This window comes from Pteropus vampyrus, unplaced genomic scaffold, assembly GCF_000151845.1.
Source record: "Pteropus vampyrus isolate Shadow unplaced genomic scaffold, Pvam_2.0 Scaffold298, whole genome shotgun sequence".
NCBI classification, from domain to species: Eukaryota; Metazoa; Chordata; class Mammalia; order Chiroptera; family Pteropodidae; genus Pteropus; species Pteropus vampyrus.
This window is the reverse complement of record NW_011889079.1, coordinates 904,220-931,688: the sequence shown is the minus strand read 5'-3', so window position 1 is coordinate 931,688 and position 27,469 is coordinate 904,220. Positions and strand designations below refer to the sequence as shown.

The 27,469-nt window shown below is 40.0% G+C and overlaps 1 long non-coding RNA gene across 12 annotated transcripts in view; it reads right to left on the bottom strand.

Annotated features, from left to right (window-relative positions):
- Positions 1–27,469, bottom strand: part of LOC105303064 — a 33,898-nt gene extending 6,429 nt beyond the window's left edge. The window contains exons 1-8 of one of the 12 annotated variants that reach the window (XR_002776515.1): positions 26,108–27,348; positions 24,600–24,783; positions 23,459–23,791; positions 21,413–21,589; positions 18,659–19,977; positions 16,232–16,347; positions 7,553–7,598; positions 6,246–6,591 (exon numbers count right to left, since the gene is read on the bottom strand). This is a non-coding gene — a long non-coding RNA (uncharacterized LOC105303064). The other 11 variants (XR_002776519.1, XR_002776512.1, XR_002776521.1 and 8 more) reach the window with 11 other exon arrangements.

Genomic DNA, 27,469 nt, shown 5'->3' with positions numbered 1-27,469 from the left:
TCCAGCTGCAATTTCTATGATGCGATGACGCTCTGCCTTTCAGCAACTTAAAACTTCAAAATTTCAGTTCCCGGAGCTTCTGTGATCTGCTCCTCCACCTGGTGACTTCACCTCCACTGGTGGCCTTTTCAAAAATGCCCCTGAATGTCTCTCTCTCGTGGGTCTACTTGTGTGTAGGTTATGCGCCATTAAGACAGCTCAGATTTCTGGCGACTCCGTGAATAAGTGACATCCACAATGCCCTGTCCTCAGCAGCCCTGCTCAGCTCCTGTAGACTCATGTCTTTCATAGAGTCACTCCATCTCCTAAGTGGTCTTTCTCTTTTCCTGCTGCCTTCTATTTTTCCCGGCATTACTATCTTTTCCAAAGAACTCTGCCTTCTCACGATGTGCCCAAAGTAGGACGGCTTCTGTTTTGTTATTTTTGCCTCCAGTGATGTTTCAGGTTTAATTTGCTCTAGGACCCACTTGTCCATCTTCCCGGTGGCCCAGGGTGTCCACAGAGCCCTCCTCCAACACCGTATTTCAGGTGATTCAATTGTTTTCCTATCAGCCTTCACTGTCCAACGCCCGTGTCCCTGCATGGGGACTGGGAATGGGAAAGTGTGGACCATCTCAGCCTTGGTCTCTAACGATGCATCTTTGCTCTCGGTGATCTTTCCCAATTCCTCTGCCACTGCCCTTCAGAGTCTCAGCCTTCTCGTGATTTCTTGGCTGCCGTCTCCATTTGCATTGGCGACTGGGCCAAGGTCAGCAAAATCTTTAGCAATTTCAGTGTTTTTATTTTCTGTGTTAAAGTCGTGGGTCCCTCCTGTAATCGTGATTTTTGTCTTCTTGATGTTCAAGTGCCTGCTTTTGCACTTGCTTTCATTTTCATCAGAAGTCATTTCAAATCATTTGTACTTTCTGCCAGTAAGATGGTGTCATCCGCATATCTTAAGTTATTGATATTTATTCCACCAATTTTCATTTCTCCTTCCTCTGCATCTAGCAATATTATGTATACAGAATATAATATGAAAAACTGGGCCTACTTGACTCACATACTTTCTCCAACTATGAAGGTACAGTTTGCTTGTGGGCTTTTTTTTCTTTTTTACCCTTTTCCTTTGCTGCCAAATGGGTGTTTTACCTACAGCCTCTCGCCTTTAGAACTCTCTTGTCTAGAAGCAGACACCAGTCCCTAAACTTCAGGTATGCAAGTAAACACTGAAGTTCTACTCACTGGCTTTAGGTAAGAGTAAAGCTTCCCGATAGAGACTTTTAAAATAAGAAATGGGAGAGGACAGTTGTCACACTGTAGACCTCTCCCTACCTGGACACTTCAGCTGTCAATCCTGAACCACTGCGTAGTGCTTCAGAAAAGAGAAATCAAATCAAATTATAATGGTTTTTAGGTTAAAATCTGGATCTGAAAGAGGATATAACTGATCTTAGACCAAAATACAATGGCAGATTTATTTATTACATCAAAACCAAATGATTTGTAAATGCAAATATCAAACTCTTAGACACTTTTGTCAAGGAATTTACATGATTTTTGAGAAGAAAAAAAATACGTATCTAAGACTATGTTCCTATTTTGTGTTGACAATTTTGCTAAATGAGAGAAAGGGGGTCTTTAAAGGCTCAAAAAAAAAAAAGGAAAAATTCGCTGTCAGAAAATTTCATGAAAGAGGTGGGATTTAGTTGGACTAAAGAATGACCAAAAAGGACTAAAATTCAGAGCAGTATTAATGATATGTGTTAGCATTCTAAGTAAAACAAATCTGTGGGCAAAGGTCAAGGAAATTAAACCTAAGTCATATGGAGGCATTACAAATAAATTATTGTAATTGGAAAGAGGGAGTAGTACACGATCTTTGGGAAAAGATGGGACGAGGCCAGAAGACATGAGATTGTAAGTGACAAGTAAAAAGTGTGGACTCCAAGCCATGAGACAGAGGAAGTCACTGCTGGTGTTGATCAGACAGCTATATGCATGCAAAACATTCTGGAAGCGTCATCGGCAATGTCCTAGGGAAGGCTGTGGACAGAGGAGAGAAGAGAGGCTTCAGGTGGCAAATCTGCTGGTGAATCAGAATTAACAGTCAATAGATGAGGTGAGATAAAGCAAAGACTGTTAGGAGACAGCATATCTAAGAGAAATGATAAAAGCAACCTGATAACAGCCTTTGTGGAACCAGAAAAGAACATGTTAAAGAGATTGCAAAAATAATGCCGTTGTCACTGGCAATGATATAGGTTAAAATCTATATCTCTGGGGGGTGGGGGGGGTGGGATAAAGCCTATTAATTTGAGGTAAGAGTGAAACATCCCCAAAACTGTCAGGCCGGTGCTTTAAATGTAGGGTCGAAGAGAGCAAAGCAGATGTGGATTCATCTGTAAAGAAGCTATGAATGGTGGTCATATCATGGAGGAAAATAAGTAAAAAGTGCAGTGTCAAGCTCATGAAACAGAAGGTATAGCCAATGAAGATGCCAGAGCACCCAAAAGATAAAATAAAACCAAACCAAACCAAAACAAAACAAAAATTATCATCTTGGACCGTCTGGAGCCAGAGCATGAGGGAAGAGGTTGGCTTGCTAGGGAGTGCGTGCCTGGGGCAGTTCGTAACAACGCTAATGAGACCAGGCTACAAGCCAGTTCCAGCAAGTCCTCACTTCACCTCGTCAACAGGTTCTGCAGCTTTATAAGTAAGGACCGTGACTGTGGCTTTCATCAAAGTTACAAGGAAACGATGTTATCTGAGGACCCGCTGCACTATGGGTCAAAGCGCCAAAGCCGTCATCCAGCAGGTGAGTGGTGGAGGCGAGAGCCAATCAGAACACCTGGAGGCTCGGCGGTGCACATTCCCACTGCAATGCCGGGGTAGACTTCCAATTGTGCCACAGACTCTGGAAGAGGTAAATGTCCAAGAAGGAGACGATGCTTAACAGTGCTAAGGAATTAACGACACGAGGGAAGATGGCCTACTGATGATTCTTCTAAGTAAAATTATTACATACAGAGAAGCGATGCCAAATTATTTCAACTTTGTTCCATTAATTAGCTTAATGTTTCTGTCATGATGCGCTATTTGCCATTCGCAAAACTTTTGTGAGCCTCATCCAGGTCCCGGTCAAACCATCAGAAATGCCGCGTCAGTGAAGCAGAAATTCATGACAATTTGTTGAGACAGAAGTAGAGCATAACTTCGGTGGAGTTTCACTTGAGTAACAATTTCAATATTTAGACAGTTACTAAACCAGCATTTTAAAGGAAGAAATGCATTTATTAACATGATATCTTTCAATTTTTTGGAAAATTTAATACATACCTTAATAAATAGTTGTCAGAATGTATCAACTACGGGATTAAATATGCTATCAAATACCATCAACATAAAATTGAATGACGCGTTTCCTAATTGTTTTTATAATTCCATAAAGTGTCAAATCCTACCGAATAGAGGAAAGAATGTATTGCTTTTCTCTCTTTCTCTGCCCAAGGACCGTATAATAATAATAAGGAGTTGGATAGTGTAGACAGATGATCTGATTGATTAGGTTTTGCTATGTATGAATGACCACAGAAAATCTTTACCATTATACCTTAAAATTTTCATTTTGTTTTTTTTTTTTCTGGATTCAGTATAAATTCATAGGGGTTACTTGATCTTCCTTTCAGAATATTTGAATTTACCAAGATGATTCTATGTGCATGGCTCTCACCTAAGAATAAGCACTTTATAATTTTTAGAAGAATATGGCCTTAAATAGTAATAAAACCCAAGACTTACGAGAAAGATATTTAAAATTAGGTGAACTATTATCAAGTATCATAAATTAATATCACCATAACATGAATTCTAAACATAAGAAAATAATGGCCACCCCTTGACCAAGTTGATAGACAAGTTACTTAAGCAATTAATTCTCATAAAACAGAAAGATTCAGACAGTGGTATCTGTGTTATATGTGGGGGGGAAAAAACATTATGTAGAGAATTTAGACAAACCAAACTTTCATGTATATAGGAAAAATGTATTTATTGAGAATGAGTGAATATTAATATTGTAGACTATATGCACAACTTAAAAATGTCTACTGGAATCAATGATAAACATGTTTTACCTAGTGTGATGGTTAATTTTATGTGTCACCCTGACTGAGTCATGAGGTGCCCAGATATTAGGTTAACCATTATTCTAGGTGTGTTTGCGAGGGTGTTAAGTTTGAACGAGAAGACTAAAGCAAACTGTTCAAAGGTTAACTTTGAACGAGTAGACTAAAGCAAACTGCACTCCCCAATGTGAGTGGGCCTCATTCAATCCCCCGAAGGCTTGAATAAAACAAAGCCTGAACAAGAGAGCATTTGGTCTTCCAGCTAGGATGCTGGTCTTCTCCCTCCTTCAAACTTGGACTGGAACTTACACTATCAGCTCTCCTGGTTCTCATGCCCTCAGACTCGGACTGGAACTATGTCATCAGTCTCCCTGGGATTCCAGACTGCTGACTGTAGATCTTTCTTAGCCTCCATAAGCCCGTGAGCTGATAATACATACATACATACATACATACATACATACATACATACATACATACATACATATATACATACATAGATGATTGATAGATAATAGATGATCGGTGATAGATGACAGATAGATGATAGATATGGATAATAGATGATAGATAAACAGATGATAGATTAGATAGATGATAGATAGACAGATAGATGATAGAGAGACAGACAGATGATAGATGATAGATTAGATAGATAGATGACAGATAGATAGATAGATAGATAGATAGATAGATAGATAGATAGATGATAGATAAATATAAATAGATATACATGTAGATATGCATCTCCTATTGGTTTTCTCTGGAGAACCCAGACTAACCCGCATATACTAATACATATACTAGTATTATTTTTCCCTCACTTTTTTAGTAGTTTTTAAAGTAAATTTTAGAAAAACAATTCTGATTAGCACATATTTCAAGAAAAAACTGCAGATGTCATCTCACTTCCTGAAGTCATGTGATTAAGATGGAAACTAAAGCGCAGCCCAAAATGCCACAGTGCTGATGTCACATAACTTGAAGTCGGGATTCTGTGGACCTGGATTCCAGTCCTGCCCGCTTCTCTAGTCACCCCCCGAGCTTCGACTACTGCTTCTGCTAGTTAATGAGGTTGGACTAAGTGGATGTTTTCCGAGCTTCTCTTAGCAACACAGCTCTTTCTTCGAATGAAAATTCATGTGGAAAAGCAATATATTTTGCATGCCCATAAACAAATAAAACAGAGAGAGAGTGTCCATCCAATAATCAAGCACCATGGGAGGCAAATTGGAAAGCACTGAAGCAGCTGGTGCCACCCAGTTCTACCATTGGGAAATCCTTAAAGCGGTAATGTTTTATTAATCATAAGAGCAACATTTATTAACATCTGGGCTGCACGCTTTATATGCTTTATTTCATGTATTCATCCAACACTAGATGGAAAATGAGGTCCAGTTCATTAATTTGCCCAGTGGTCATACAGCTGGGAAATGACAAGAGGCAGAATTCAAACCCAGGACAATTTGACTCCAGAGTTCATACTGATTTTTACCAGTGTTACCATTCGTTAAATATCTACTAGGTCCTAGGCACTGTGCTTAATTAAAACTCATAATTATCCTGTAAGCTGAGTATTACTATCCTTACTTTAAAGACGTAGGAACTGACTTAGATAAGTCAGGTAACCTCTTCATGACTACGCTTTCAAAAGTGTCTCTTTTCTGACATCAATAAGCTATTTCCCAGCAATTTTGAAAGTCTGAAGTCCACCTACAGTCAATCATCGTTAGTAATAAATGTTGACTATTCCCAGAGGTTGGAAATGCATTGTAAAAATCTGGTCACACACGTGTGCGTGTGCGTGTATATGTGTGTCTGTGTTTGTGTGTGAGAGAGAGATGAGACAGTCTCATTTCTTTATAACAATATTTATACACTGCTCAAGAGTTCAAAGATATCATTATTATTACTCTGAGTCTGTAATTAATTTAATTTCACTAAGAATACAAAATGATCACCTAACCAATGGAAACATTTAATATGAATTATCATATTTTTACAATTAGCATTTAAATTTTATACATTTTCTATAAATATTGCAAGAATAATCCTCATCTTCAATATTGTAAACACTGAGTATTAATATCCTAAACCTACATGCAATCAATAGTCTGAATAAAGAATATTTGAGCCTCCAAGAGTAAACAAACATGTCAGACATTCAGAGAAATTATGTTTAGAATTCATAAATCAAAGAATACTTTGTTTCAGACTTTTCCTGACTTAGAGCCTCTACAGTTTCTCACGATGAGAACATAAAGGAAAAGCGATTTTTAAAAAAGATACTGAGCTTCATGTATTACAAATAAAGTGCTGGATTTCATCCAGAAGCAAACCGGTAACAGTGTTAGAATGTGGATGCTGAAATCTCCGCCTGTGCTGCCTCTTGAAGTTGACCAGGTCATGCCTGTGTCTGCCAAAATTCCAAAATTTGCACTTCTTCTTAAATCAGTGAATAGGGGTTGGCCAGCTGGAAAATTGCCTGAGGAGTTCCAATAATTTGAAAATCATCAACATAAATTTTCTCCCTAAAAAGAATGCTTCTTCTGGGGAAAACTGAACCACTATTCTAGAAGGCTGTTGACACATAGATACTTTACCCGACTGCACATCCAAGAACTGGCCTGAATCTATGCTTATGGGGCCAAAATTGACACTGACTTGGAAAGAATAAAATGAGCACAGCCCCAGTTTCAGCAAATAAAGAGTATCAGTAAAAAAAAAAAAAAAAAAAAAAGACATATCAATGTTTGATACAGAGCTTAATTTTGAGTAAAAATATTCAATCTGTGCAAGAATCTCTCACCAATAGTTCTTAATCACAACAGTCTCTGGCATAATTGAGAGTGGAATTGAGTAATTCACTAGTTTTGCCTAACAAACTTGCCATTAACTCTGACAAAAAGACGTTAGCAAAAGTAACTTCATGTTACCTGACCAAATTACACTATGCAGTATATGGAACACTGAAGCAAAAACATCTTTATAAGGCCCACTGACAGGAGCCAATATCTTTATCATTCAACTAGGGGCATGCTCTACCTCTAAAATCAAGTTATGTATGCTATTTATGGAACAAAATTCCAGGGCAACCTTTGACCTGCTCATTTCCTCCCATTGGAGAATTTTAATATGAAGATGGCCATTTTTTTTATTATTTGTTTTGTGATCTTTTCAAGCCCAAGAATTCATATTCATGAAGAGGAAGATAATCATCAAAATTTTCTAAAACACTTCCATAAAGAACACAGTCAGCCAAAGTAATGATAATCAGCTAAGGAGATGAAAAATTTCTGAGAATTATCATTCCTAATCACTCACAAACTACATTTGAAGGAATCATAGGAAATAAGTTTTTACTTAATGCTTAGGTATCCATGTAATTAACCAGACGTGCAATTTTTTTCCTATGAAAAAAATAATGAAGAATGTCATCAACATACCTGTTTGATAAATTATGGCACCAGTGCATTATAAGGTTCTACAAAACTAAAAAAAAAAAAAAAATCATAAAATAACGCTTTACGATAACCGCATTTTCACATAAATCATGACAATTGATTCTTACATCAGTCCTCTGAGTGACAAGAAACTGTTAGTCCAATTTTATAGATGAGGAGACAGGTACAGCTGTTTAAATGTTAATGTGGTGGAGTGAGCTACATGGATGAAGTCGCCAGGAATGAGAACACAGGAAGGGAGCGGGGCGGGTGCCGAAGCAATCGGAGACGTGGGGGCGAGCGGCCAGGAGAGGCCACACATTTACATCTGCGGCTAATTTTAAGTACTCCATTTACAATAAAAAGCTCTACTTCTTTTGAAAATGTCTAGTTCTGTTAAAAAGCTGACAGATTGAGGGGGGTCGTTCTGCCTGATGTCCAGACATAACTTGATTTAGATCATGAAAATCCTTTGTGTGTGGATTTAGAGTTATTCGAGTTATTTAAAACATTTTGCTTTTGACTTCATGGTGTAAAATGCATTTAAAGATGAACCAAAAAATATATAAGTAAACACATGCATTCAGCAAACATTTATTGAGTGTTCTTTGCAAACTTGCCCCTCTCATCCTGAGTCTCTAGCTCATTAACCTGTTTAATGACATTCACAGCACTTATCCAAATCTGAATTATCTTATTTAGTTGTTTATGTGTTTATTTTCTGTCCCCTGCTTGCCATACACCCCCAACCAGCTCTTTGAAAGCAGAGACTGTGTCCATCTTCATCAATGCCACCATCCCCAGTGCCTTGGACAGTATCTGAGTGCTGTAAATGCTCAATTTATATTTGAGAAAAGAATAAAGCTTTCCCAAATTTTACATAATATTTTATACAAAATAGTAATTTTGCACATAACACTGCAGTTGATTCTCAGAAAAACACTATGAAGTGGCTACACTTAGAATATATGTGTGAGAAACATCCTCCTATAATTCCCAAGCCCATAGTTTATATAACATAAAATCAGTGTTCACAGGCTGTAATAATTGTTGAAAGACACCCGTGTTCTCAAGATGTCTTCAGTACCATGGCCTCGCCAGACTGAGTTCCATCTGCTTTGCTCATTCTACGTTCCAGATGGAGGAGTGAGCACCAAGCCCACATAAACTTTCAGTGAAGCTTTGTTTCCTAAACAGTATAAAGCACTGAGAACGACTAGACGATCCACCCACTTAGCTTCTCCAGTTAGCCCGGCTGTGCACAAACACTAAGCCACGTTTCTACACACACCATTGGCTAAAAACAATTAGTTTTTCTCTGCAAGATAGTATTATTCAACCAATGAGGGGAAAACCCACTTATATTTTAAAAAGCATTGATAACCCTTAGTTAATTATATTGTTAGTTTTCTTTAAGACAGATACAGTGATGCCCATTATATATTTTAGAATTTTTCTTTCTAATCATAAAAGTGTTGCCAGATTGCTGTTTTATCAAAATGCATTTCCTTTTTTTTTCCAGTGTACACAGCTAGATTTCATTTTCTAGCTCAACAAACAGCTGAGACTCCATGTCTGAGATCCGGCCTGTGGTGATGTACATCTATGGGCGAATGCATTAAGAAGCAACTCTAACAGGTAGGACTCAACCTGGATTCCTGAATGATCACAAAAAGGCTCATCCCACAAGGTACACCCCGTTGCACTGGAACATAAAAGATATATGAGTTCCTATTATATTAAGCCAGTGAGGTCTTAGGGATATTCTATTACTCAGCTAATGTTATTTTTCATTATATTATTCCTGGTAGAAATTTGAAAAATATAAAAATATATTGCCTATTCCCACATATTTATTATTCTAGGTGAACTTCAGAATTATTCTGTTGAGCTTTTAATTGCAATTACAAGTATGTAAGTTAATTAGACTAATTTTGTCATGGTTATAATACTATGTATTGTTATCCAGAGTAAGGTATATATAGCCATTTATTCATATCTCGTTCTTTTTTTAGGAACTGTATATTGATGGTATATTGTTACATTTATTCTGAGGTATTTGGTTTATTATTATGTTTTTATTATTTGCAATTATATTTGGAATAGTTTTCCCTATATCATTTGCTTGCTTATATTTTTATCAAAGCCATTTTACATATTTTGTGACCAGTCACGTTATTGGATTCTTTCTAAACATACTTTTTCATATTGGTTCTTTTGAGAGTCTGTAAATAACAATATTGTCCCATGCTTTCCGATGATTGTAACCATTATTTCACTCCTTTGTCTAATTTAATTATAGATAACATTTCCAGAAAAATATCAAATAATAATGGGGCAAGTAGGCATACCTGCCTTGTTTCTGACTTTGGTACTGCTAGCAATTAGTTTGAGAAAGGTATATGATTTTATTCAAGAAATATAATTCCTTCCTTATCTTATAAAGGATTTTTCCTCGTTGAACTGTAGTCATTTGTACCAGGAGATTCCATATGGTTAAACATTCTTGTATTCCTGAAATAAACCCCACTTGGTCATGGCATCTGATTTTTTTTAACATAATGCTGGATTTTATTTACTGTTTTGCATTAGTATTCATAAGTGAGATGATTTATCATTTTCTTTTTTGTAGTGTCAGATTTGGGCTTTTTAAAAAAGAATTGGAATGCTTTATTTCCTATGCCGGAAACAATTTAAATTGCATAGGAATTACCTGTTCTTTGAAGGTTTGAAAACTTCATCTGTGAAATTTTTTGCTATTTTTAAAGGCAAAGCCTTAAATTAACATAATGAATTCCTTCCATGTTCATTGTTTTATTTAGTATATATCTTTTGAGTCGATTTTTGTTATTTGCGATTTCTTGGAAAATTTAGAAACATGTTCCTGAATTTTTAGTTGGCTATGTGATGCATAATATTGGTCTGAAAAGTAGAAATCCAGTATTTTCAAGAAGACTTTGAAAGGGATATTCCCAAAGTTGTGTTTGTGGACGTTAATAAGATAACATAAAAGAGGATCAGTGTTCAATTTCATTAGGAAAGGCTTTGAAACGAATATTAAAGATTTCTTTTCTGTGGTACTTCTAAAAGTCCTTAATACTCTATCAGCACCCTGATTCTTTAAGGGGGGACCGCTGTGTATGATCTTTTCCATACTTAATTGTATAAGGCCCCTTTTCCTTCAAGGAACATCTCATGGGACGTGTGTACACACTTTAGGAAAGAGGCTAAGAAATCCAAAGAGCCAGGTTATTATTGCAGAAACAGTTTCAGGATTGATGTGACTGGAATGTTCTGGAAGACAATCCCTTCTAGAAAACTCATAGCAACACAACAAAAATACATAAACTTCAAAGGCTCAGAAAGATACTCAGTTTTACTTGACTCAAACATTTTTCATGCTCAAACCTTAATTGTGTATCACTCTGAAAAATTCCAAAGATCTTAAATATTACATAAAGGATGAAGCCGCAACCATTTGGATATTTTAAAATATTCAAACAAACTTCAGCTTAAGTAACTAGGGACTTTGCACAATTTTTATAGCAGCAGAAATACTGCCTATTTTATCAGTGGTATTTTACATATTACAGATATTAACCATAAAACCAAGGTCGTTTCTCTCCACAACATTACATTCTATCAACCTACGGATGAAGAAATGTCATATTCTATCTCAGCAAAGCCTTTCTGCAACTCTTCAGAAAGTTGATCTTTAGAAACTAGCCTATCATGGCATCTGGAAAGGTTTCAAAAAGCTGAAGAAAAAAAGGAAGCACTAAATGCGTGACTACACCTTGTAAATCAAGGTTATCTGCCTCACATATAATGGCTTCTTTTATCATTTTATTAAAAAAAGTATCTAAATCAAAACCGAGTTTACCGGACACCCACAGAAGCAGAGGAGTTTGGCAGCAGCCCCGGGGCTGGCTTGCATTTCGCAGGCCCAGCTGTGCGCTTCTCCCCCTAACTCTGTTCTGTAACCGCACATTGGTGGCTTGAAAGTGGCTGTGATAAGAGCATTTACACCATGGAAATTGGCAAACATGCAAATCAGAACTTCCCCCCTCCCTGAGAAAGTTGTTTATTAAACATTTACCAGGGCGCTACTGCTAATATCCCAATATTGATGGCACTGATATCGATAACTATAAATTGTTCTGTTTATAAATGTAAATTATATAATAAACCATAAATTCACTCATTCTGAGTCCCCAAGAATTACATGTGCACACAATTCATTTTATTACTTTATTTATTTATCCACCTCTTTCTGCACACACACACACACACACACACACACACACACACACACACACACACAACTACACTTGCTGTATGTATATCTTAATTACAATAGATTAGACCATAGACCTGTTTCATTATTATTCATAAAACTTTGAAAAACATCCTAATATTTAACACAATTAGATAGCTGTTTTTGTTGTGAAAACCAAATTTACCAAACTTTAGGACTTCTGTGAGTGGTTTGGCATGTATTTTTGTAGTTATTCTTTTTCTATATTTGTACATCTCAATGTTTTTCCCTAAATTTTTCAAAAATCTAGATCATGGACCTTAAACTGTAGTGTTTAACTCAAAACTACTTATGTATTTGACCTAAATGTTTGACTAGATATTTGCAAGAGCCATAGATAACGTTCGTGTCAAGAAATTTACTTAAAGTTTACGTAATCAAATGTTACAGATATTCATATTTCTGTACACTGATTTTAATCATTAATATCAAAAACAAGGAAATTTGCTCTTTTGGTGCTGGAATACTTTTTTCATGTGCAAATTTTCTTTCATGTGAAATGGTAATCTTAATTATTTTACAGTATGTAGAAAAATTTGATAATCTGGAATAACCATAAGCATAAAAAAGTGCCAATCAAAATATTGCTATTTTCTGAAATAGTAGGTTTTGAAATTATTTATCCACCTCTTTCTGCACACGCACGCACATACACACACACGAACTTATTTTTTTTTTTTAAATCACATCTCAAGTTAATCATGTAAAATCCTAGATAGAGGAAAATAAAGAATTCAAATACACCACCAATGAGGGTCAAGATAGCTAATAGCTTTTGTTTTCACACTTAACCCTGTGCTTCCCACTAGCCAGAGAAGTAGGCAAGGAATGGGGATAAAAGTTGCATATGCCTTACTCTTGGAAAAAGAAAAACTTTTAATTTTTCAGCCAATAAATATTTATTAATTGCCTATCACATGTTAGGTACTGCGCCATTGCTGAGCCCACAATGGTTAAGTAGCCATGGAATGCAGACACAAAAATCAAATAAGTGGAAATGAGTATAAAGACATGGATATGGAACACTGCGGGACATCCAGTGAGTGAGTAAGATTTAGTCTAGGGAGGTGATCATGAAAGCTTTAATAGAGACTTTTCCAAGAAAGACTTTAAAATTAAATGTATCTTCGTCTGCCAGGTATTTCAAGCAGAGAGTGGCACAAGCAAAGGAACAAAATCTTGTACCGGCAGGGGACATTCAGGAAACATCTAGGACTCTCAGTTCCGGTGGCGTGTGGAGTCTGGGGAGGTGGACAGAGACTGAAGGTCACGGTGCACAGAGAGCAACAGACAACAGGAGAGAGCTGGGTTTATCGACGGTGTCTCCCCTGAGAGAAAGTCAGCCTACACCACGGGCGGTGGACAAAGGAGGCTAACGGGTAGAACAAACAGAATCCAAGAGGCGGACTTCTCAGTGAGTGAGTGAGGGGACTAAGAGACGGGAACTGGAAATGAGAAGCTCAGGGAGTCGAGTCTCGGGTCTGGTGGGAACGCCCAGGTGCCCGGGAAGGAACCGGGCAGAAAGGCACTGATTTTTAAAACATTGCAAATCATTTTACTAGTTAAATTCTTTACCTTTTCCTTAGAAACTTTTGAGAAAAATTGGTGTTGGAGGATGATGTGCCTTATTTAGATTCTGACTTCTCGCTTATGGTGAACTGCCACATGCCTGTGTGTGTGTGTGCGTGTGTGTGCGTGCGTGTGTGTGCCTGTGTGTGTATTAGAGTGTGCAGGTGTGCTCCAGCTTAAAATACACAAAGCATGAATAGAAAGAAGCAGCTTGGTATTCGCAGTCAGGCACACGCAAGCGCTTGCTACTGGCCAGGCGTGTGTTTAGATACTATTACTATTACACATTTTCCGATGAGGAAAACAGGACTCAGCAAGATTAATTAAACTAGTACGAAGCGGAGCTGGGACCAAAACCCACACTCGCCAAAAAAGCCTCCGCTCTTACATTACACCGGGCCAATGACTTAATCATTTAAATGACACCTAACAGAAGTAGAATTAAAGATTAGCAGTAAATATCAGCAGTGGTTGAGTGGTGTTCACTCAGGTCAGATGTCCGATCATGAGTGTGTGTATGCATTTATGTTTCCATGTAATCATTTCTTTGCTAACTCATTCTAGAAAAAACTTCATGAGTATGTAGTCCATTGAACTATAGTGACAATTTGATAATGCACAGGCACAAAATAATTACATTCAGGAGGATAAACTTTCAAAAAGCACTTTCCGTGTAGGCAGCAACGGTCTAAGCAAATTACGCATTACTTCATTAACCATTAATATTCATTACAATAAACATTAGTTTTATCAAAGAATCAAGTGAGTATGAATAAAAAGGGCCCTCGAACACTTTTTTTTTAGATAAGAATTGTCTCTGCTGTTTAGCTGGAGTTGTACAGCTGACAACAAGAGGGATGAAGAGAATGGAAAAGTTAGATTTGCTAATCATTAGCGGAGACGTTCGGATCGTGGGGGGAGGTTTATAGAAAAGGGAACATACGTTACGTTGACAAATTATTCAATGTTTGCAATAAGATCTAATCCAGCAAACAATATCCTATTCAATATCTGCTTTTTTCCATTCAGAGACATGATTAACACTTCACACTTTAACCCAAAGCTGGTTCCTTATTCTAACTAGTTGGGCAACCTTGAGCAAATCACGTCTTCTCCCTAGGACCTGAGCCTTCTTACCTGTAAGATGATTGAAATGAACTTGATCCCTAAGTCTGTCTGTTCTAAGGGTCCATGATTCTGTGACTCAACAGAGAATCAAATTAAAATAACGATTTCATATTATATCCTACTTTGCTCAGATATTATTTTTTCTTTAACTATGTACCTGATTCTAACTCTGTATTATCCCTACATAATGCAATCAATGAGAAGAAAACAAGAAGAAAGCATAAACACTGGTATTTTGCAGGGTTTAATTCTTGATTCGGTATTGTTTTCATGAAAATATGAACTGTACATAAGTGACCTAAATAAAAGATATTCATTCTCTATGGAAACAACCCAAGCATGTTTCTTCATTTTTATTGCTAGTTTATGCTGGAATTTGCTATCTAAACTTAAAACCATAATAAATTCTACACCAATTAGATCTGATTCAGAAAAGTTTATTAAACACTTATCCCAATGAAAAATAATTTACATTACCACCCAAACTGGGTTTCTTTGGGTCTCATGCTTAGTACTTTGGCCTGCACATTAAACAGTCAATAAACGTTTGTTAAATTAAATTAAATTAAAGGAGTTGCTTTTATTGCAGCTCGCATGCCCTTCCACGATTAATGAATCATCACTAAGTGAGAAATTAATGAGGGTGCTTTGCTTATGAGGAAAAAAAAAAAAAAAAAAATGTTCTGTTTTGGAGAGGGACAATTTTACAGCAGCGAAAAAAGAAAGGCAAATTAAGAATTAACAAGAAAGCAGCTCACGACCACACTACTGACATATGGATAAATTCAAAATAACTGCCCAAATCACTACCTGTGAGCTTCAAGTTAAGCAAAAGGCTTCACAGATCCCTTCTCCATACAATCAGAAGGAGACCGAGGAAAAGAAGGATCCATCCAAGACAGTGCCACCGCAGAGACCCCTCCAAGGCTCCGATTTGTCACTGCTGCTATTTCTCATCCCTTTGCCCATGTTCGCCTTCTTCCTTCCCATAAGCAATGGACCAGAGACACAGGGAAGGCTGGACAGTAAAACTGGGCTGGCCGAAGGAAAAGAGGAGGTAAAACAGGCTGGATCCCCAAGTAGGAAAAGGGGGTAATTCTGAATCCATATGTGGCATGTTTGGGTTTTATCACAAATAGAGACCTAAGCAGTCAGACAACTGACGGCGGGAAGAGCCCAAGGTGGAGCAGCTGCAGCTGAATGTGGGACATAATCATCAGCAGGGAGCAGCCACAGGCAACGCAAAGGCAGGGTTCGCGGGCGAACGGGACAGGATGCAGAAGCATCCAGGAGTCCGGCGTTAGGGAACATTGGGTGAAATTCAGAGAGAGAAACAGGTCACGTAGAAATTAAGTAGAAGAGAAAGGTCAGAGTTTTGGTCAAAGGCTTGACAACACCCCTTATTGCAACTAGAGCACAAGCAAGGGGCAAGACCTTGCATATGGGTGGCTTGTGCCAAATTACTGTTCCAAGGCATGTGTCAGTGTTTCTCAGCTATGAGCAGAACTGATCGTGGGCCTGGACTGGTGGGAAATGATGGAGGTGATGTGTGCCAGACGTTGACAGAGAGGAGACACTTCACCAGCACCTCTTCCTCTTTTATTAGTTCAGTTCTTTTGTTTAGGGGCCAGATGAGGAAAAATCACACGACTAAAACGCCCACATACCTTCTGTGACAGCCAGCCAGTCCCATCAACATCTGACCACTCGGATTTTTAGAGAGCATTTCCATGATCTGTTTTGCTGTTGCTGATAGCACCGTGCTCATATGAAATATTATGTGCTGCAAACAGATAATAAATACAGAATTTAGTGGCCTTGGAAATAATGAGTAGAGTTAATGGAAGCAAGAATCGGCCAAGAGACCCTGGATTTCCGAATCCTGGAAAAGTGGTTCAAGGGCCCTCTCAGAAGACAGAATAGGCTCCACACGCAGGAAGGGGTCCACCATGCCTTCTCTTGAACCCCCTGGACGCTGCTGAACGTAGTCCCTGGAGACGGGCACTTTGGTTTTCATTCAGAATGACTCAATTTACAATACATGTGGAAAGTAAGTGAACTGGCTAGAAATTTATATCCACATCTCCTTTATCACTTTTCTCTTTCAAAATCACTCTTTCACTAATACTCTCCCACCCTTCTCCCCTTTTGGGTCTGAAAAAACACAGAGCTCCATACTTTCCTCTAGCAGACTGTCCTTATGTGGTATCAATGACCAATGAACACAAGTGGTCGCATTTTTTGGAAAAGGGACACACGGGGGTGGAATATAGTTTTCAGATTTGACATTGACTAACACTGTGGCATGATAATGTCATGGCACTTAAATATAATTCTAAGATAGAGAGAATAATGGTTGACTGAAGTAAACCCTCCTACCCTTGTCAATTAATGATATTCTCATAAGTTTCTCTTTCGGTACGAACTTGTGTTTAACCACTGCAGCCCTCACGGGTTTCTTAGTATTTAAAAGTTTAAAAATCCAAATAAACAATTTTTCTTTAATTATGCTGGGATTACTTATCCTTTATAGTCAGATATAGTCATCATAATATTTTTAAAGGTTGTAATCTTCATTCTTGCCTGATTCGGACATGACACCGTCACAAGGATTTGATATGGTTAAAGTTATTATGACACATGTTAATTTTCAAACTCTTAACTCTAAAAATGATGCAGATATTTTAAATCCAGACTTGATACGGGATGAAAGAAAACTTGTTAAATTTTACATCAGAATAACTGTTAAAAAGAAACTATGAACACATTTAATGTAGGACATTGTAACAATTAGTGTTTAATCCTGCCAACAGGTTATTTTCTCCATTTATGATTTAAGGTTTTACAATGTAATCATCAGGCCAGTAATAGCTAATCAGGGCATAAAATAAAGTTAAAATGTTTTACCAGCCTTATAAACATTTGTGCTGCTCAATTTTTCACTAGTTGAAAGCAACGAGACAGCCTGTTAGGTAGCTGAACAGAGTATATTGGGATTGCACCATATGCTATTTCAAAGCAACATCTGACTTAGCCAAGAACACACTTTTGATTTATTAGTTGACTTCTGTGCAGACATATGTGATTTCTTGATTCTTTTATTCGTGTCGCACTTTTGGTGCAATCAACCCTCATGTTCTTTTCTTCCATTCCTGGGGGAAAATACAGTCAACCACTGAGGAGGTGCAGTAGGGAAACGGCCCTTCTTCTCGAAGTTTTCCTGTTTTATCCTACTGTTTTAAAATATATATTTTTGAAAGGTAAATTAAATGAGGTGATTTAGTGGTAATATCCCTCTCTGCACATTTTCAAATTTGGGTTTGCCTTGATTTGTCGATTTGGGTATTGGAAATTCACAGGAAGTGATAAAATTCCTCTTTTATACTAATTTGTTCCTAAAGAAATTATAGTTTGTTGCATTTTCCAGTAACTAGAATTCCAAAATAAAAATGGAGTTTGAAAGACCAGACAGGCAATTGGTATCTGCTTCAGATGCAAGTGGCGAGGGCAATTGTAAAGGTTAAAAAAAATGCATTTTATTATGAGTTAATACTCATTGCATATATACTACGTGCTGATGAATATTACACATTTTACCTGGATCGTGATAGGGATTGTTCCCAACAATACATAATTCAAATATTGGCCCCGGCCCCATAGTGCAGCGAAAATAACTTTGTCTTGGGACTGAGGTCACTGTCCAAGGTCACACAGCTAGTAAGTTACAGAATGGTAATTCATACATCAGCCACCTGGCTTCACGGCTTGGAATACTAAGTTCTCTCTTCTCCCCGCGTCTTGTTGTTGTGTTTTTTGTGTGTTGTGTGACGCGCTCTTTTGGCCGGTTATTTTCGGGTTGGTTTTTTTGTTTTTCTTTATTTTTTCCCTTCCACGGGGCCCCTTTTTTTCAGGATTTTTTTTTCCTTTCTCCACCACCCACCAGGCCAACTCAGGAGTTGGCCATTGTTTTTCTAGGTTATCTAGAAGCCACCACAGTAGCACATGTGCCGTAGGCCTAGTCTTTGCGAGGGCGCTGATCTTTATTACTTAAGAAAGTGCCCTGAGTTAATAAACCCCTGCTTATTTAGACCTACTCTCTGGCTCCTGGGTGAGTCACTCGTAGAAAGTGGGTTGGTGTTCAGTGGCGTGGCTTCGGGCATGGGGGTTGAGGTCCTTGGGGTCGCAGCGACCGGACACCTTAACATCAAGGCCAGTTCTGTAACCGGCAGCGGGTTTCTGTGACCCAGAGAAAACCAGGAGCAATGTTTAGTCGTTAGGTCCTTCTAAAATGAGTCACAAGGAGGTCAGTGCATGAATTCAGAAGCTCGAGAATAATCGGGACTCCTGGACACTTTCTAGACTGTTCGGAAAGCAAGTGAAACCCCTGTATAAACCATTATTCCACGCCCCACGTTTCGAGGGAGACATGCGTATTGACAGCAGGCCAGTCCCAAAGCCCTGATGCAATGAGCGGGTGGCTCTCATTCAAAACGCCTTACCATGGTTTCAAAGGCTTCTTTTGGAAGCAAGTCCCTTTGAGAGTCCCCGCCATCCTCCAGGGTTGAGAGTTGAGGGCTGGGGATGAAACTAGGCTTGGATGCTGAGTTTGCTAAGGTCAATGACATCAGGTCCAATTATTGCCATATATTTTTTTTCTTTTCCTGACTTCCTCTGTTACAGCAGTTAAGATATACAGTACGAATACTTAAGTACACGTGGAAAACGGAGATACTTTACAGAGATGACTTCGTGCTTGTTCCTCTAGGGCGGGTACAGAATCTGTCTGCCTGAGTGGTGCAGGGCGTGGTCTCTTCTAAATTATGAGATCAAAAGGACCAAGAAGAGGAGCCGGATTCCAGGGAGGCCAAGAATTTAGGACTTAGCCTTTCTTACGGACGTAAATGACGTTATTGCAGAAAACCTGCAGACGGAGAAGAGGCCGTTTCAAAAAACACAGACGGCACAGAGGCCCTTATGTTTAAGTGCAGAATTGGGTTAAAACCAGTACACGGAATTGGCCTTTAGGATCATAATCCATTAAAGCAAAAAGGAATCTTAGAGGACAGGACAAATCTGAGATTAAGAAATGGAGGCTCATGACAGTGAAGGGACCTTCTGACGGTCACATGACTGTCAGAGACCAATCAAAGGCAGGCCTCTGGATGTAGTTCGTATTTGCAATGGCCTGCTCAGTACTGTTGGGAAGCAGTTCGGTCCCTACATTTAAGAATCAGAAGGGACATGGCTTGCGTCTGTGGGCTGGAGAGTTCGGGGCATGTCAAGAACGCAGAGCCTGCGGGGAAAAGGGTTACATACTTCCCTTTGTCATCACGCAGCGAGCCCGGTTCCTGCACAGCAGCTCCTCCTGGTGAGGTGTGACCCATGGAAACATTTCTCCTGCCTCAACTGGTCCCTGGAAAGGAAATGCGATCTGGCTTGAGAGGAAAAAGCTCCTCTCCAAGTAATGATATTGTCTAAATTGAAAGCGCACACCATAAACAAATTTGAAGAGTTCAGACATCTTACAAAATTAAATTTCCATCTAGTGAATTTGAATGATGGCTTGAGAAAAAGAGAGGATATTTTAAGCCCTGCTTTTTTCCACAGCTCTGTGTTTAACGTTCACTCCCAGGTAACTGAAACACAATCATATTTTCCTTCATCTCGATATGTTCTATTTTTAGTGAAATACTTAATGTGCTTTGAATGTAACCACTAATATTATTGTTTTTACGAGGACATAAAAAGTCCTGCAAATTTTGATATTCACGTAGTTTTATTGAAACTAAATATAAACTGAACACATCTTTGACTGTTAAGAAATTGAACCACGCCAAACGCTCTGTATGCATTATTATCCTTTTGCACTTCACTGAAACTAAATTTCATATTTTCGTACAATTCGTATGATCAGATCCCATTCCAAATTCGCCGGAATGTTATCTCTATAATAGTTCCATTGTATAGTTTAAGATGTAGTTGATTTAAACTACTAGTCAAAAAACTCAAGAACCAATTTTTTAACAAAAAAATATTCATAATCTTGTGCATAGCTATAATCAGGCTCCAAACTACTTTCTAATATTACCGTCCACTGGTCCCCTCCTGCCCCAGCCCTAGACACTGAGCTGGTGTTTCCTCCTCTGTGCCTCATGCTCAGCTGACACATCCTCCCCCTGGCAGCCACGTGCCCACACCCTGCCCAGCCTTCGTGGGTCGCATCGGGTGCCTTCCTAGTTCCGCTGGGTCGATCTCAGCTGCCTCCAAACTCCTGAAACCCTCCCTCCCTTCCTGCTGCACCCATCACCTTTTGCCCCGAAGTGCGCATTTTCAGGGGACAATTTATTATAGTGGTTGAGAGTGAAAACCCCAGTCACATAAACGACGTCAGTCCTGCCAATGAGCAGACTAACTGGAGACCTCGGGCGTGTCCTTTTAATCTTAGCTCCAACTTCATTATTTGTAAAATGGAGTCGTGACAGTACCTACTGCAGAGTTGTAATCATCTAAGATAATCTATAAAATGATCTGAAAGGTGACTACCACCTAGTAAGCACTCAATAAATGTAAGCCACTACCAAAATCCTAATTTTAGTATTATCATCATTATTTGCAGTGGAAAGAGCTTTTGCTAATAACTGGGAGACCTACAAAGTCGCATCACCATTTCAAGATTTCATTTGCACTAAAATAGTGTCTTAGTATTAGTTACCTATTGCTGCGTAACAAATTACTCCAAACTCAGTAGCTTTTAAAAATATTTATTATCTCATCAGCTCTCTGGCTTAGGGTTTCTCACAACGCTGCGATCGAGGTGCCCGCTGGGGCCGCTGTCATTGAAGGCTCACCTGGAGAGCGCGGCTTCCACGGTCACGCTCTGGTCGTTGGCAGGTCCCAGAAAGGATGCCCTATCTCTATGGTCCTGTGCCATTCACTGGGGGTCATCAGGTCGAGCCCACGTCCAAAGGGGCGAGACTCTACAGGGTGTGAGTACTGTGTGGTAGGGACCACTGATGGTCATCTCCCTATCAAACGTTAAAAAGTTGTTGTAGAAATTAAACAGGAATAATGAATGTGAAATTCACTGTAGAGCACTTGGCCCACAGCAGATACTCAACTAAAATGAGCTTACTCTCCCCTCCTTACTAGCATCACAGATCACGCAGACAAGGACAGGGATCAGTGAGCCCTGCACTACCTTGGCGCTCTGCAAAGCGGATGTGACTCTCACCAACCACTGAGGAATACATGGTACACGATATCAATATGAGTGTTCACAATTAGTTAACATTGCCTCCATTTTCAGAAAGTACCAGCGAGGTGCCCTTCAGCAGCAATTCATTTACAGCACAAGACTGTGGCAGGGAGACTAACAGTCCCCCAAAGAGTCCCTTACCTGAACCCTAGAACCTCTGAATAAATAATATGGCGAAAGGGCCTCTCCAGATGTAATTAAGTTAAGGATCTTGAGCTGGGAGACTGACCGAGATTAGATTACTCGGCTGGGCTTGAGCTATCACCAGACTCCTTAAAAGTTGAGGACCTTCCCTGTCTGTCGTCAGAGAGACACAACATAGCTGGTGTTGAAGGTGGAGGCGGCGGCCATGAGCCAAGGAATGTGAGCGCCTCCTGGGAGCTGGGAAAGACAAGGACATAGTCCTCTCCTAGAGTGTCCAGGAAGGGATGCGGCTCTGCTGACGGCGTGCTCTTAGCCCAGCGAGGTCAGGTGCTGCACTGCTCACATCTAGGACTGTAACATAATCAATTTCTGCTGTTTTAAGCCGTAAGTTTGCGGTAATTTGTTATATTACAGCAGATTACAGAAAAATAAAACAGAGAAAATATGTCATAGTACTAACGAGAGGGATCAGAACAAGTACTCTCTAAATGTTTAATGTCTATATGTGGTCATTCTATAATGTACAATATTAAAAATCATTGAGAGCTAAATATCTCTAATCATCATCATGATTTAAAAAACCTGAGCTATTTCTATTCACAGTACTATAAGGACATTAGCTACCATCGAAAGCAATGAGAATATAAACTATTGTGTTTTACTTAACACAGAATATTTACTATGAGGTAGAAACTGTTACAGACGCTTTGTAAATGTTAACTCAATTGGATCTATTACCGCTAAGAGATAGTTCCTATTATCATCCCTGTTTTAAAGAGAAAGAACAGACACAGGGGCCACTGGCCCGCCCAGGAGTGCCCAGGTGGTAAGTGGCAGAGCCAGGATTCAAAGCCAGGCGCTCTGGCGCCAGAAGCCACGCTTTTAAGCACCAGGTATGCTTCTTCTAAAATCACGACCTTATATATTCCAATTAAGTTGCTTCAGATCCCTTTTTAGACTTAGGCAGAATTTTTTCAACTGGATGTTGGGCTCTTTCCTATTCATTTATTCATTTATTCATTCATTCCTTCCTTCCTTCAACAATTACTAAGCATCTCCCACGTACTGGGCACAGAGGAAAAACAGAAAAATGAATAAAACTACGAGGCTCTCCTTAAAGAGTTCAGAGTTTAGTGACAAGCGGCAGACATGTAAACGGATAATGACAAAATGGTATAATTAATTCTTTCACGCGAAACCATCTCATATGCCCTATCGACGAATTCATGATTTAGAAGGAAAGACAACTGCTTAAACAAAACAACTGTGATAGCTTAAATGCTACAATGGAAGCATGTAAGGCGCTAAGAGACATATAAAATGGAAAAATTATTTGCAGGAACTGGGGTCGGGTCGGGGGGCACTGAAGGGTTCGAAGAAGGAGAGTGACAGGAACGTGTGGCGTCCGTACTTCGGAAAGGTCGCTCTGACGAGCAGTGGGGAGAGAAAGCCTGGGCAGTGAGGCCGGAGGCCACGAACCTCTTTGATTACTCACCATGCAGAGGTGACGAGGGTCTGCTGGAAGGCACTGGCAGCACAGGTTCTCAGGAGAGAGGGTGAGGTTGGGGGACCCGGGATATGCCCTGGGCCTCTCTCAACAAAATCATAATAGCAAAAGGGAACGGAAAGATGTCGGGGATGACGGCTGCGTGGGCGTCAGGCGCAGGAGTGGCACGGGGAGTATGTGGAATTTGTATCCTGGTACCTTCTAAGGAGTTCAGATGGTGCCCTGGGTTGAGCAGAGCCTGGACAAAGTGTGGAAGGCCCATGAGCGGGCAGCACTGGGCTCCAAAGACGGAGGCCAGACCGGAGCGGGGAGAAATCGAGGCTGAGAAAGGAGAGAGCATTGTGGCGTGTGAAAAGGAAAATTTTAGTTTTCAGATTTTATTTCATAAAGGACTGAATTTATCTAAAGAAAACATTTATTTTTACAATAAACTTTTTAAAAGCTAAATTGCTGCCAATAATGGCAGCTAGTACTAGGTTACTATGTGGAGACATTGTTCTAAGTGCTTCACGTGTAGTGGCTCATTTAATCCTCAAGTGTTATTATTAATTCAGTTCATTACCAATTTAGACTCGGAGAGGTTAAGTAACTTGTCCCAGGTCATCCAGTAACTGGTGAAGGTAGAATTTAAATCCCGATACTGTGATGCCAGAGCCTGAACTCACAGTCACTGCATCACTAAAGCATGTTTCGTAAATCCTCACATCCAGAAATGAGTTTTACTGTGTCGTGGCTCAGAGCATGCACAGGCCCTAAAACCAGACTGTGTGGGTTCAAACCCTCACCCCACTCCTCAGTGGCTGCGGGAGAGCAGCCAGGCGAGCTGCTCCCCGCTCCGTTTCTGTTTCCCTCCCTCTAAGTGGGCATAAGAAGTACTCGCCCCCGGGACATTTGTGAGGACTGAATCAGTAAACACAGGAAAAGGATTTACAGTAGCGCCTGCAACGTGCTGTATTACACATCCAATAAAATGGACATGTTATTAGCCACATCATCACTGTCTAAAGTGCTGAGAAGCCTGGTGCCTAAGGCCGGACATACTGCGCGGCCCTAGCTGAGATCTGTGGCAGGCAGAGTAATGGCCCCTAAAAGGCCCATGCCATGATCTCTGGAAGCTGGGAACAGGTACCTCGCCACAGCAAGAGGGAGTCAGCAGCTGTGCTAGGTTACGGACCCGGAGACGGGGAGCTGGTCCTGGACTGTCTGGCAGGCCCAACCCACTCAGCGTCCTCAAAACCGCGCGTGGATCAGTGAAACGACAGAAGAGGGGAGAGAATCCGAAGGCTGAGAAAGTCTCGACTCAGCACCGCTGCCTGTGAAGATGGAGAAACAGGGCCGCGCCCAAGGAACGTCAATGGCTTCTAGAAGCCGGAACATCCCTCAGCCGACAGGGACCTCGATACGGCCGCAGCAAGGAACTGAATTTAGTTAATGGCCTGAATGGGCAAAAAGAAAAAGCAGAGATTCTTCCCCGGACCAGCCCCTCCGGAAGCAGCCCAGACCTGGAGACGACGGGATTATGGTGGCCCCGTGAGACCTGAGCGGGACTCCTGACTACGGAGCTGTAAGAGAATCCACTGGTGGCGTCTGAGGGGCTAACTCTGTGGAACTGTAACATCGGCAGTAGTAACTACCAGAAGATCTGTTCACTTCTTTCCTAAAAGACTCAAATATATTGATTTAACAACTATGTAATATGCTAAAATAAATTTAACTTTTTTTAAGTCAGCAATTTTACACTACGTTAGCGGCATAAATCAATGTCTCCTTTACATTCTATTATGAAATTCCTGAGAACCTAAAAGTCGCTGAAGGGCTAAAAGGAAGTATTATAAATAAAATGCTATTATAACCTTTTTTCATCTTTTTTATATTGAAAGGTAAAGAAATATTCTAACCTAAAATTTTTATTCTTTAGGTTCTCATAATTAATACATGAATTAAGTATACTTTATTCTTTCCTAATATTTAAGCCCGGTCAAATCCTAATAAGGCTCTTTCTTAACGTGTCCGCAGGAATATATAAATTCTAGGTTTAAAACAATTAACTTGTTGGATTTACAGAGGTACAGCACCCGCTTAAAGGCAAAATACAGTATACCATGATCATTATATACTTTTTCGCTGTCTGAATTGACACTCATTATCTCTGAGGGATTAAGGGCCGTGTCTGCGTTGTTCACCTTCATAATGGCACTCTCCAGCTACACTGCTGGCCCCGCAGCAGGCTTCGGTTAAACGAGGGAATGAAAAATAAATATAAAGCAAATATAAACAACCAGAAACAAAGCTCCCCTAAAACCTCAGCTTACTAGTTCACTGGAAATCTCAAAAAAAAAAAAAGGTATACTGTATCTAGAGATTCAATGATAAAAGCCAGAACCTATTTTAAATATTTTCAACAAAAAGCTTAAATGTTCTACGTTTCATTATATTCTTAACCAGATTCATTAAACATAACTCGAATTTCTTGATAGCTTGGTATCTTTATTACCAGCAGATACTGTCATGTTCGTGCGACTTACATAGGGCTCCCTGAACTGGAACTTGCTTTCTGAAAATGTCACTCTTTTATCTGGTCTTTTTCTTCCCCTTTCCATAAAAATTAAGTGATGCACAGCACACCTGTAGGCCTACCTGAGACGTGCAACCTGGCCTCTTCCTTCACAATTACAAGATGAAGGACTCGGTCCTCTTTCCTAGAAGACAGGAGATTATAGTCACATGCTGCATCACCACGTTTTGGTCAACGACAGACCGCAAGACAGTGGTCCTATAAGACATAATGGAGCTAAAAATTCCTACCGCCTAGTGACACGGCAGCCACCATGATGACCAGTGAAACGCATTACCCAAGTGTTTGTGGTGATGCTGATGTCAACAAACCTACTGTTCTGTCGTATGAAAATGTAGCACACACATGTATAGCACATAATGCTTGATAATGATAATAAATGGCAGTGGTACTCGTTTATGTATTTGCTGTATATACTTTTTATCGTTAGTGTACACTCTACTCATGAAAAAATCGTCTGCTGTATGCCATGCTGGGGCCCGGCTGTGTCACACGCCTTGTGTTTATGTCTCTTGATTGCATCATTTTCTCTTGCGCTTGATTTAATTGTATGTTGTAGAGTCACATGCTGTACAGGTTTGGAGCCCAAAGCAACAGCCTATGCCACAAGGCCTAGGTGTGCGGCTATTCCATCTAGGTTTGTGTGAGTGCATTCGACGACAAGACGCATTTCTCAGACCGGGTCCCCATCATTAAGTCACGCATGACTGTATTTAAAAAGGCAACCCGGAAGATTTAGCTGGTAAGACCAGCCTCAAGCAATAAAAGGATGAGAACCACGTATGTGATTTCAAATTTTCCAAAACATTCTCATTTCAATACATAATCAATACGAAATGAAATCGTTTACATTCTTTTCACGCTGTATCTTAGAAACCCAGTGCACATTTGACACCTACAGGGACCTCAATCTGGACTGGCCACATTTCAGGCGGCCAGGGGCTTCTATCTTCCTGTGGCTGGTTCACAGGCGGGCAGGCCTTCCACTCACTCAGGGAACCATGCTTCGGGCCTGTTTTATCCAACATCGCCTTAGAGGGTGGAAGACAAAATTCCAGGTATAAATGATGTTAACTGTGCACGTTTCATGTGAAAGTGACCTTGAACAGGATTAGAATCCGTTAGAAAGTGTTCTTTTACCTTGTCCATGTGTCACGTTCTGGGTAACGACTCTGTTCCACAATTAGAACCCAAAGAGAAAGCTCCCTTGGAGCCCTGCTTTACAGCTGTCGTGGGGCTGGGCGGGCCTGTTGGAGTGAACTGCAAGCGCTAAGGCGTCCTGAAGACCTACTGTGCGCAGGAAGCTTACCTACCTGACGTCGGGCCTCAGAGCGAACGGGGCAGGCGGGCGGGCACACACCGCCAGCAACACTGAGTGGGAGGGCAGAGGCGATGCGAGCCCCGGCCACAGACACGGTCCCGGG